At 46.4% G+C, this 13,288-nt stretch overlaps 1 protein-coding gene across 3 annotated transcripts in view; it reads right to left on the reverse strand.

Moving 5' to 3' along the window:
- Nucleotides 1–13,288, reverse strand: part of TLE3 (TLE family member 3, transcriptional corepressor) — a 66,999-nt gene that overhangs the window by 20,566 nt on the left and 33,145 nt on the right. The gene's annotated exons all lie outside the window — the stretch shown is intronic.

The following is a 13,288-nucleotide window of genomic DNA, read 5'->3' on the forward strand; positions in this document are numbered from 1 at the left end:
GGAATGAGAACTAAGATATCACTGGGCATCAGGGGCCAGTCAAATGAGAACTTAGATCGCTGGGCATCAGGGGCCGGTGGAATGAGAACTAAGATTGCTGGGCATCAGCGTGGAGAACAGTCACAGGGAAGGTGGAGGGGTTGGAGCCAGACAGACCAGGATGATTCAAATCCCAACTCTGGCACTTAGTAGCTGTGTGACCTTGGGAAGGTTACTTTACCTTCCTGAGCCTCAAATTCCCTTATCTGTAAAAGGGGGGAAGTAGCGTCTACCTCAGAGGATTCCTGCAAGATAACGTAGATGACAGCCCCTACCACCCACGACCACTCCTCAACTAAGTGATCCTGACAGTAGCTGATGTTTACTGATGGCTTACAATGTCCTAAAAACTCTACACACATTAACTCAGTATTACTACCAATAGGAACAAAACCTCCTGGGTCCCCCCCCCCATCCCCAGTCATGGACTTCACTCCCCTGGCTCCAGAGACCCCAAACACCCCAACCCAACACTAACCTCAGGGGCTTCTCTCTCCCCCTCCCCTACCCACACCCAAATCACTGGCTTGGGCGGCACTGGCTCTCCTCCGCAGCCAGGACAGAATGCCCTTAGCATTCCTAAGATTGTGCCAGAACCCATGAGTATCAGGGAGCAGGCAACACAGCAGCCAAATATTTCTTGAAGATTGGAATATTTCCTAGGAGTGAGTGGGGCCATGGCTATGCTGGTATCTGCCCATGCACACATCTTTCTTCTCAACTAGAACAAGAGAAGGGAACCAACATCTACTGAATGCCTAAGTGAATGCCTGGGCACTTTCCAAGTGCTATCTGTAACAGAGGTACTGCCCATTGTCTAGACAGCAAACTGAGGCTGAGGGAGCTGGAACGGGCAGTCAGGTCCTGGCCAAGTCCCATCACTAGTGAGAGAGAATTCGGATTCTGGTCTGTCAACCACCCAACTTCATTCAAAGAATGGTCCTAAGGAAACTCCCAAAGCAAGAACAGTGGGGGTGGCAGTGGGGGGAGAGGAACGGGGCTCCTGAGCAAAGATGTGGCAAGCTTCAAAATTTTATCCAATGAGAAATGGATTTCCAGCAACTAAGAGATAACAGAACCCAGGGAAGGCCTACATTCTGGTGGCAGGGGAGATTCCAAGAGCTAGAAAGTGTTTGGGGTCAGAAGTTAAGGGTCCTGGTCTCCCTCATCTAAGCTACAAACTGCTAACCTAGTCGCCATCCCGAAGTGCCACAGCCACCACCACGCTCCTGGCATGGGATGGCTCCATTTCTCAGCTTGGGGTGAAAAGCTGGCAGCGGGGCCTCAGGGCATCACTGAAGACCTGTCTCTAGGCAGTTTACAGAAGCTGATGATGGACACTGGTCCCAGAGTGGTCTGACCTCAGATCTCCCTGAGATACCACAGCAGAAGCAAAGCTAAGGGGGCCCCGGAAGCCAGCACCTCAGAGTCCAGTGCAGAAATCCAAACTCTCCAACCAAGAAACTCAGGTTCCTTCCTGATGGGAGCTTACACCTGAAGTCCTTCCTACACTTTTTCTTTTTAAAGAAAACACATTAAAAAAAAAAAAAAAAAATCATATTACAAAAATAATACATGCTCATTGTAAAAAAAATAGTAAAAAGAAATACAGATTAAAAAATCATTTTTAAATCACCCTTCAACCTAAAAGATTCCACTGTTGATCTGTCTAGATTTTATTTTGCGGAAATCTTTAATTAATTAATCAATCTTTATGAAATGTTTTAAAGGTATGTATTTCTACACAAATGGGCTCTTGTTAACCACACTGATTTAATTTAAGAGCGATGAGCACAAAACAAATAAACTTGTCCTTTCTAACGGCCACATGGTATTCCCTGGTGTGGCTGGATCCTAACATAATCATCTAGACACTTTGTTTTAAATAAGTCTCCAGCGGGGGTCCTTTGGTTTTAGTCCAGTTGCTCTAGGTCGTTCAATTCTGCCAGTGATAACTATTTAGTAAAATCCCCAAAAGCAAGGACTAGGGTATTTAATCCACTTTTTGTAGTGCACAGCCAGTAAGGTCTCTCGAGGAAAAGGGGAAAGAGAAGGCGAGGGCAGATGGCTCCAAAGACCCCAAAGAAGTAGCTTGTACTGCAGGGCTTCCAACTGGTGCGAATGAGAATTTGTATCTCCACCCAAATATACTCCATCAGAGTGTACAGTTTTAACAAGATTCCCGGGCGATTCTTATGTATAATAAATTTTGAAAACCACTGCTGTACTAGTAGTTCTCAGAATTGGTCCCTAACCAGCAGCATTAGCATCGCCTGCGAACTTGTTGGAAATGCAAATTCTCAGCAGGGGTTCAAACCGCAAACAATCTGTTCAAAGCCCAGCTGTACTGATTCCTTGGCTGCCTGGGCACACAGCTCAGTCCTCCCATGAACGATTCCCTTTCAAGAGGAAAAATGGCCTGAAGATTTGTACTCATGGAAAGATGTAAGTGAATAGTCCCAAACACTCACACTCTTACCTTACCAGGTAAGGTCTCCTCTCCCACCCAATCTTCCAGGCTCACCACCTTGCCCAGTTCAAATGCCACCTCCTTTGGGAAGTCCCCTCCATCTTCCTCGTCAGAATGGATTGATCCTTTTTAAGAGTTCTAACAGCCCAAGCTCTGGAGCCAGACAGCCTAGGGTGAACGTCCCGCTCTATGTCCTATCAGCTATGAGACCTTAGACAAGTCACCTGACCCTGCTGGGCTTCAGTCTCCTCATCTGCAGGACAGAGATGAGGCAAGAGCTCATCTCTTAGGGTTGTATAAGAATGACATGCATTACTACGTGTAAACGCAAAGTAAGCTCCATTAGCATCAGAAACACTATGGCTGGACTACAAACATAACCCTCATTTCCTTCATCTTTATGGGATACTTGGCAACTTATATGTCACACCCAGGAGATCATGAGCTCCAGGAAGACAAGAACCTTGTCTTATCCATCCCAGCACCTCGAACAGTGCCTGACATGTTTGCTCAGTACCTGTTCGTTGGGTGAGTAAGTGAGAATGTTGGAGAAGGTATGCAGGGAGAGGCTGGAAAATAACCCAGCAGTGTGGCTCTGTCCAAAGGCAACCGTCTGCCTCCCTGATCCGAGCCTCCGCTCTAAGGCCCAGGCACAGATGATTTTGACCAATCAGATGCAGCTAGAACAGTTAGCTGGGAGCAGGGGCATCAATAGGGTGTCTTGCTTCTGCGACACACAAACCAGTGAACCAGCATCAAAAACCTGGAACAAAGGCAGCACTGGCTGCTTGGAAAACTGGTTTTCAACGCCTCCGAGATTCTAGGACTGGTGGCTCTTCTGCCTTAGGGAGTCAGGCAGAAGTGCCCTCTTTGCAAGAGAGGAAAGGAATCTTCCATGCAAACCTGAAGACTTTCTCAAGTGTAAGAGTAATCACCCTGCACAGGCAGAAGCTCCCCCGGGGTCTGCTTCAGGTGGTTTGAAGGTCCAGTTAGGACTGGCCCAGCAGCTTGAGAGGGAGCAGGTACAGAAGAGCCAATCTCCAAGACTTCTCCTTGTGGCGAGAGCAGGCACGAGGAGTTGCTGGGTGTAGGGTCTGCTAACAACAGTCTGGGTTGCAATAAAGAGTGAAACGAAAGTATTCTCCCTGGCTGAGCAGAGTTGACAGAGTTGCTGTCCCCATGTCACCAGCTGCAGCCCCTCCACTGGCAGGGCCACCTCAGGCTGCGCTTCCATTCCCTGGGAAGTTGAGCTCCTTTCTCTTCGCCTATCCGGAACAGCTGCCATGCCTGCGACACGTCCTCTGGCTTCAGAGGACAATGTGCTGAAACACAGACATCTGAGTGGGGAGGGTGATGGTTTCAAATGGGGAGCCTTCCCCACAGGGACAAGTGAAATCAGTTCCCAGCCTGAGCGGGGCCCTGAACTCAGGCCACCGCCTGTCTCCTCTTTTTACCATCCCTTCCAGTGCCAGGGCTTCTCCATCCGTGACACGAAATGAAGTCGGCAACTCCCCCTCCCACCCTCAGCCCCCAAACAGGGGCTCGGAGTCTGCAACCAAGCCCACCCACGAGTGCTCACTGTGCCATCCTCCAAAGCCTCGTGCCAGGCACATGTGTCCAAGAACATGTCCATGGGGCACACGTGCATCCCCGTGCTCCATGTGTGCGCCCAGCACCTGAGGCCTGAGCTCGGAAGGCGCCACCACTCTCAGGAGAGGCCAACCAGTGGTTCTGGCTGGCCCAGCATGTGTAATTGGATTATGCACATCACACCTTCAGCCTTTGCGGGCAGATTTAATGCTTCACTTCTTAGGTTCCCCACTTGGTGGGTTAAACTTAGTGAAGTTCTCTAAGCATTTCCAGAGCCAAGACTCATGGAAGGCTGTGAGCAGAGGAAGCAGACAAGGTCCCCATGGCACAAAATTAACACTCCAAGGGACAGAGGTCTGGGCCTATGCTGGTTCCCCTCATTTCACATCTCAATGGGCCCCACAACTCCACAATGAATTTCACAGAGTTACGAAGAAGTGCTTTCATGCTTGATAATAGCTTTCAACACTCACAACAACCTTCATAAGCCCGTTTCGGAGATGGGGAACAGGCTCAGAGAAGCTAAGGGACCCGGCTAAGCCAGCAGCAACCAGAGCCAGGACTCAGACCCAGCCCTGCTCCTCTCTCCACCACAGCTACCTTGCTGAAAAAAAGAAAAAAAAAAAAAAAAAAAAAGACAGATCCTTCCTCCTCATGTGAAATTCAGTCAGCTGATCCAGCTCATCGACACCCGCAAGCGAACACAAAAGCCTAGGTATGGCTTCAAAAGACCCTGTGCAGTTTTTGACAAGCTACAATCCCATCTCCACTTAAAAAAAAAAAAAAAAAAATTAAGTCAGTGATTTAAATTCTCTCTTCCACTAATAATTCCAAAGGGAATACAGACCAAACTGTCAGTGGGCAAGTGGGGTGACAGCCCTCCCACATCCCTCACCCCCAGTCCAAAGACCTTGGACCAGCTAGAGCAATGCAAAAAGAAGGTTCTGGAAACAGTTGATACATCAGCTCACAGGGTCTTTAATCTGTCTGGGAAAAACAGGTGCTGCCTTCCTCAAGGTATTGACGGAGGGCCAAAATTTCTTTTCTTGCACCCAAGAATCTTGTCCCTCTAAGGATGCCCAATAGTTTGGATCCAAGAAGGAGGGGCAGGCAGCCTACAGTAACAAATCCTGATAGGTCTTGCCTACAGGGATACTTGAGTTCCCTGTGGACCCATAGGGAAGAGAGGTGTGGGACTGGCCAGCAAGCCTCACCTCCCTCCTTCTGCCTCTCCTTCCACTCCCCCCTTGGAGCCTGGTCCTTCCTGACCTTGGAGCCTGGTGCTTCTCACCAGGGAGGTCCCAGAAATACTCTAAAAATCCAGGTGATAAATATTCCATAAGCTACACCCATGCCCGCGGGCAGTGGCTGCTCAGTGGTAGAATTCTCGCCTTCCACGCAGGAGAGCCAGGTTCATTTTCTGGCCAATGCACCTCACACACAGCCACCACTCATCTGTCAGTGGAGGCTTGCAAGTTGCGGTTTCAGCGAAGCTTCCAAACTAAGACATACTGAGAAGAAAACCCTGGTAATCTATTTCCAAAAATCAGCCAATGAAAACTCCATGGATTACTGCAAAGATAAGAAGGTAAGGGAGTAGGGGAACTAGAGAACTGGAAATGGAACAACCAGAATGCAGTTAGAGAATGTTGGCACACTGTGAAACCAACGTGTAACTAATGTCACTGAACAATTTTTGTAGAAATTGTCAAACGGGAACCTAATTTGCCGTGTAAACTTTCACCGAAAACACAACAAAATACTATTTAAAAACAAACAAACAAAAAACCCCATGGATCAAAATGGTCCAATCCGCAACTGATCAGGGATGGCGCGGGACTGTGCAGCGTAACATTGTGCGTGGGGTCACCGTGAGTCAGGGCCTAACATACCCATGCCCGTGCCAGACTTCACTGTCGGACCACCCTTTGAGCTGAGCAGAGACATGGCCTCAGGATCCTTCAGCTCCATGTCCAGGAGAGCCACAATAGGATCGAGCATGCCATACTAAACCGACGTAGTCCGTTCCCTTTTTTTCACAAATGGGGAAACTGAGGCCCAGAGGCAAGAAAGGAACTGCCCAAAGCCCCCCACATGCCCAGACCAGGTTGCCTGGCTGTTTCTCCTTCCAGACAGGCAAATCAGCACCACGGGGTGGTCCCTAGTTGTTGCCAAGAGCCTCCTGGGACCCTCCCTTGCTCTTTACTGTCCCCTCTTCTCTTCAGCCCTGGGCCATCCCGGCCCCCTGCCAGCCTTCTCCATCTCTCCCTCAGGAGCCAGCTCAGCTGCAGGCCCTCTCCTGTCTCCTCAAGGAGGAGGAGATAAAGAACGCCCTGACTAGATTAGCTGCCTCCCTGGCTGGAGTGCAGTCAAGCACGGCTCCCCGGCGCGAGCATGCCTCAGCTGTCCGTAATTCCTGCCTTGTGAGGCTCTGTCAGGCGCAGCGATTAGACGGCTGCCTGCTTAATGACAGGGCGACGGCTGCATTCACTCAGAGCCCGAGAAGCAATTACCTTGAAAATGGGGGTCACAGTCCCCACTCGTTGGCTTTAATTGAATTCCAATATCTGCCTGGAGCTGCCCTGACCTAACTTGTCGCTTCCTAAATACGACTTAAAGGAAGTGGAGCTAATCCAAGCGGTGCTTCTTCCCCAGTTTTACTCCTTTCTTAAAACTTAGAAGAAAAAAACAAATTTCAAAAGAGGATTCTAATTCCAAAGAGGGAGGCAGATGGGGAGGAGGGACCCTATCCTGGCCACTGCAAGGACGGTGGTTCAACCTGGAGCCTTAAGAAGACTCCTGTTAAGGGGGTGGGGAGGAAGAGGAGAAATTTCAGAAGACAGAACTCACAATGCATGTCCTACCCCGCCTACCCCTCCTGCCACTATCAGCAGAACCACTGAGGCAAGGACACAGGCCACACATGAGGGCGGGGAGGGAGGGGGTGTAAGTCAGCCCTGGGCCTCTGACTTGGTTTTGCCCCTAAGCAGCTGTGTGACTGCTCAGAAAGCACCGCACCTTTCTGGCCTTCTCTGTAACGCGAGGGCAGTGGCCTACGTCAGTGGTTCCCAGCCTGGGGCAACTATGCCCTCCAGGGACATTTCCGGTTGTCACAACTGTGAATGTGGGGGTGTTACTAGTATCTATTGGTTAGAGGCCATGGGTGCTGCTAAACATCCTGTGAGCACAGGACAGCCCCCACAACACAGCATGATCCAGCCCCAAATGTCAATAGTGCTGAGGCTGAAAAACCCAACGGTTAAGCACTCAGCTGCTAAATGGAAAATCAGAGGTTTAAACCTACCAGCCGCTCTGCAGAAGAAAAGACCTAGTGATCTGCTCTTGTAAAGACTTAGAGCCTTAGAAATCCTACGGGGCAGTTCTACTCAGTCCTATACGGTCACCATGAGTTGGAATAGACTTGACAGCACCCAACAGCAGCAACAACAGGTGATCTCTGAGTATCCTCTCAACCTTAAAATATTACGATTCCCCTCTGGGGGTGCTGCCCTCCAGCTCACTGGCTCTGAAGACTGAACACTTCATTTTGTTTCAGTTTCCATATTCCTCTCTACTGCATTCCCCTCCCAGATGGGTGGGGCCTACTCCTCCCTCAAGACTGCCAGAATTCAAACCAAGCTAATGCTTCCATCTTCCAGCTGCCATCAGAGGCTCAGACCAGAAGGACAGAACCACTGGGCTGCTTTTCCAAAGGGCTCTGTGACCATCATGGGCCCCAATGGCGTGACGGAGGTGTTGGTATCCACAAGCATCACTGTCTCTCTGACCCTAATGTCTCAGCACTTCTAGTGGAAGTGGGGAAGGCCTAGAGAGATGAGCTGTTCCAACCACCTCTTGTATCGATGCAGTAACTGAGGTCCGAGGAAGAGAAGGGACCTGCCCGAGGTCACACAGTGAAGAACCATGATAAGAACACAGGTCTCCAGGTGTGCCCTGGACTGAAGATCCACCATGTATCCCACCAAGCAGAAGACACTCCTGTGGTCTTCAGTTCCACCTTGAAATGATGTCTTTAGATAACAACAAAAAGAGAATGGAGACCAACCAGAATCCTAAAATGCTAAGGCTGAATGAAGGGACCAGCCAACCAGTCTCCTGCTTTCCAGGCCTGACTATGCTTCAGAATCAGCTGAAAGACTTGAAAACACAGATTCCCAGTCCCACCCCTTAAACAAAGAAACAAGAAACCCACTGCTGTCGAGTGGATTCCGACTCATAGCGACCCTATAGGACAGAGCAGAACTGCCGCACAGGGTTTCCAAGGAGCACCTGGTGATTTGAACTGCCAACCTTTTGGTTAGCAGCTGAACTCTTGACCACTAGGCCACCAGTCCCACCCCTAGACCTATGAAAAAGAACAGTGGGGAAGGTGGGGCTAAGACAGCAGAATAGTCAGACGCTTCTGGTGGTCCCTCTTACAACAAAGACCCAAAAAAACAACTGAATTGATTATATATGACAATCTAGGAGCCCTGAACATCAAAGGCAAAGTTGAGGAATTGGACGGAGTGGCACGGGGAAGGAGAGAAGATTCAGAAGCAGCAAGGAGTTGCCAGACCTGATCCAGTGCGAGCCGGCGTCCTGCAGGCCAGATCAGCTGGCATGCGTGGTGAGGCAGCTAGTGGCGTTAGGGACGCGTTTTCCAAGTCGGGAGAGACCAGCGGCGGAGAGTCTGCTCAGGCCTCCAGAGCCAGTGAAAAGCAGCCTCAATTGGTGAAAGAAAGTATATGCATTTAACCCACCACGCGGATCAAAAAACACCCCGTTTGGGAAGAACCTCTCTCCTATTTATCTGCTCCCTCCTCACTCTGTACCAAGTCCAGGCCAGCTTCAGTGATTGCTGCTTCCCCTGGGCCAGAAGTAGGACCTGTCATGCCCCTTGAGCCACTCTCCCAGCTTTGGAGAGGTAACAAATTAACAAACAGGAAAAAATAATCTGCCAGCTCCCTTAAGCCAGGAACTCAGGGTAGGCACAGCTCTTTCGCCAAGGCACAGGCATAACGGGTCCGTGGATTCTGAATGCCTTTCACCCCTGCACAGACTTGTGTGGGCCCATTTCAACAGTGTAGGCCCTCATTAGCACAGTACAATAGGGGATATACCTGAAGCCTAACTTCACTGTATCAGCTATACGGTGGAGTGGCAGGTTCATGACATTTGACACTGCTCTGCCCATTAAGCAGGGTTCTCACCTACCCACATCAGGGGCCTGAGGACTGGTGGCTCCACCCATGCCACCCAGGCACCCGCGACAGGGGTCCAAGAATAAGTGGTGTCTCCCAGTCCTTCCAACCAACAGTACTAGGTGCCCATAGTCCAGCTACAAAACCCACCAACCTACGCGCTTTAGAGAACAGGGACAGGCTTTCCTCCCAGACGCTCAGGAGCAGCCGTCAGGCCCCTGCCTTGCTCAGCGTGTGAGCCCCCTGCTGCAGTCACATACTTGTGCCTACTCCAGTCACCCCTGCCTGTCTAGAACTGTAAGTGAGAGCCTGCACAACACTCTTGGTGACCAACTATCTGGACACCTGAGCTGAATCCATACAAGAAAAGTAAATGGACTCCTGGGCTAACATACCTAGTAACAGATCTAACCACCTGGTGACAGGACATTAGAGCTTCAAAGGTGCCAATAATCAAACTAACTCACACAAACAGCCTATTTCGGCATATCAAAACATAACAAAACAAGAAGCTAGGACACAGTAAGCAAACATAAACTAAATAAATATAATAACTTATTGATGGCTCAGAGACAACAGTATCGATGTAGTAACTGAGGTCCGAGGAAGAGAAGGGACCTGCCCGAGGTCACACAGTGAAGAACCATGATAAGAACACAGGTCTCCAGGTGTGCCCTGGACTGAAGATCCACCATGTATCCCACCAAGCAGAAGACACTCCTGTGGTCTTCAGTTCCACCTTGAACAGTTCTCTAAAGCGCGTAGGTTGGTGGGTTTTGTAGCTGGACTATGGGCACCTAGTGCTGTTGGTTGGAAGGACTGGGAGACACCACTTATTCTTGGACCCCTGTCCAAATCACATAAAGAGGCAGATCATGACGGCTTCAGCAAGCTCCCAAAAAAAAGAATCAAGAAATCTTCCAGAGGAAGAGAACTTCTTAGAACTACCAGAGGTAGAACACAAAAGATTAATATACAAAATTCTTCAGGAAATCAGGCAAAACACAGAACAAGCCAAGGAACACACAGACAAAGCAATAGAGGAACTTAAGAAGATTGCAAAAGAGCGCAATGAAAAATTTAACAGGCTGCAAGAATTCATAGAGTGGCAGCAATCAGAAATCCAGAAGATTAACAATAAAATTTCAGAATCAGACTACTCAACAGAAAGTCATAGGAGCAGAATTGAGGCAACGGAAGTCAGAATTAGTGAGACTGAAGATAAAGCACTTGACACCAACTTATTTGAGGAGAAATCAGATAAAAGAATTTTAAAAAATAAAGAAACCCTAAGAATTACGTGGGACTCTATCAAGAGGAATAACCTGAGTGACTGGAGCACCAGAACAGTGGGGATAACAGAAAATAAAGAGAGAATTGTTGAAGATTTGTTGGCAGAAAACTTCCCTGATATCGTGAAAGAAGAGAAGATATCTATCCAAGATGCTCATCGAACCCTACATAAGGTAGATCCCAAAACAAAGTCACCAAGACATATTATAATCAAGCTTGCCAAAACCAAAGATAAAGAGAGAATTTTAAGAGCGGCTAAAAATAAACAAAAAGTCATCTACAAAGGAGAGTCAATAAGAATAAGCTCAGACTATTAGGCAGAAACCATGCAGGCAAGAAGGCAATGGGATAACATATACAAAGTCTTCAAGGAAAAAAAATGCCAGCCAAGAATTATATATCCAGCAAAACTGTCTCTCAAATATGATGGTGAAATTAGGGCATTTCCAGATAAACAGAAGTTTAGAAAATTTGCAACCCCCCCCCAAATAAATTACAAGACATACTAAAGGGAGTCCTCCAGTTAGAAAATCAATAACATCAGATAACAACCCAAGACCAGAACACAGCAGAGCAACCAGGTATCAACTCAGATAGGGAAGTCACAAAAATAAATCAAAGCTGAAACACTGAACACAGGGAAACAGAGACGTCAATAAGTAAAAGACGAGAACATTAAAACAAAAAAGAGGGACTAAAAAATGTAGTCATAGATCTTTCATATGGAGAGGAAGTCAAGGTGATATAAAGAAATAAAAGATTGGTTTAAACTTAGAAAATAGGGGTAAATATCAGGGTAACCACAAAGGAAACTAACAATCCTACACATCAGAATAAAAAACAAGAAAAACATAAAGACTCAGCAAATACAAAATCAACAACAATGAAAAAAATGAAAAGAAAATACATAAAGGAAAATGACACAGCACAGAAAATTAAGTGAAACAAAGAAACTATCAACAACACACAAAAAAAGACAACAAAATGACAGAACTAAACTTATACCTATCAAATGGACTAAATGCACCACTAAAGAGACAGAGAGTGGCAGAATGGATAAAAAAACACAATCCATCTATACGCTGCTTACAAGAGACACACCTTAGACTTAAGGACACAAATACAAACTAAAACCCAAAGGACGGAAAAAAATATATCACACAAACAACAATCAAAAACGAGCAGGACTCGCAATATTAATCCATGACTTTAAAGTAAAAGCCTTTAAAGTAAAAGCCACCACAAAGGATAAGAAAGGACACTATATAATGATTAAAGGGTCAATACACCAGGAGGACATAACCATAATAAATACTTTACCCACCCAACGACAAAGCTCCAAAATACATAAAACAATCTCTAATAGCACTGAAAAAAGACAGACAGCTACAGAGTAATAGTAGAAGACTTCAACACACCACTTTCGGTGAAGGACAGAACATCCAGAAAGAAGTTCAACAAAGACACGGAAGATCTAAATGCCACAATCAACCAACTTTATCTCATAGACATATACAGAACACTACCCCCAACAGCAGCCAAGTATACTTTCTTTCCCAACACACAGGGAACATTCTCCAGAATAGACCACATATTATGCCATAAATCAAGCCTTAACAGAATCCAAAGCATCAAAATATTACAAAGCATCTTTTCTGACCATAAAGCCATAAAAGTGGAAATCAATGATAGAAAAAGCAAATAAAAAAAATCAAACACATGGAAACTGAACAACACCTTGCTCAAAAATTACTGAGTTATAGAAGAAATTAAAGTAAGGAATAAAGAAATTCACAGAATCAAACGAGAATGAAAACACATCCTACCAGAACCTTTGGGACATAGCAGATCAGTGCTCAGAGGTCAATTTATAGCAATAAATGCACACATCCAAAAAAAAGAAAGGGCCAAGATCAAAACATTAACCCAAAACTCAAACAAGTAGAAAGAGAGCAGCAAAAGCAGCCCTCGGGCGCCATAAGAAAGGAAATACTAAGAATTAGAGCAGAGTTAAATGAAATAGAAAAACAACTGAAAGAGTTAACAAGACCAAAAGCTGGTTCTTTGAGAAAAATCAACAAAATCAATAAACCATTGGTCAAACTGACAAAAGAAAATGAGGAGAGGAAGCAAATAACCCGAACAAGAAATGAGATGGGTGGTATCACAACAGACCAAACTGAAATTAAAAGAATCATAACAATACTATGAAATACTGTACTCTAACAAATTTGAAGATCTAAAGGAAATGGACAAATTTCTAGAAACACACTACCTACCTAAATTAACACAAAGAGACGTAGAACAACTAAATAAACCTATAACAAAAGAAGAGATTCAAAATGTAATTTAAAAACTCGCAACAAAAAAAAGCCCTGGCCCTGATGATTTCACTGGAGAAGTCTACCAAACTTTCAGAGAAGACTTAACACCACTACTACTACTAAAGGTATTTCAGAGTACAGAAAAGGATGGGATACTCCCAAACTCATTCTATGAAGCCAGCATAACCTTGATATCAAAACCAGGTAAAGACACCACAAAAAAAGAAAATTACAGACCAATATCCCTATGAACACAGCTGCAAAAATCCTCATAAACATTCTAGCCAATAGAATTCAACAACATATCAAAAAAATAATTCACCATGACGAAGTGGGATTCATACCATGTATGCAGGGATGGTTCAACA

This window comes from Trichechus manatus, unplaced genomic scaffold (genome assembly GCF_000243295.1).
Source record: "Trichechus manatus latirostris isolate Lorelei unplaced genomic scaffold, TriManLat1.0 scaffold00030, whole genome shotgun sequence".
Classification (NCBI taxonomy): domain Eukaryota; kingdom Metazoa; phylum Chordata; class Mammalia; order Sirenia; family Trichechidae; genus Trichechus; species Trichechus manatus.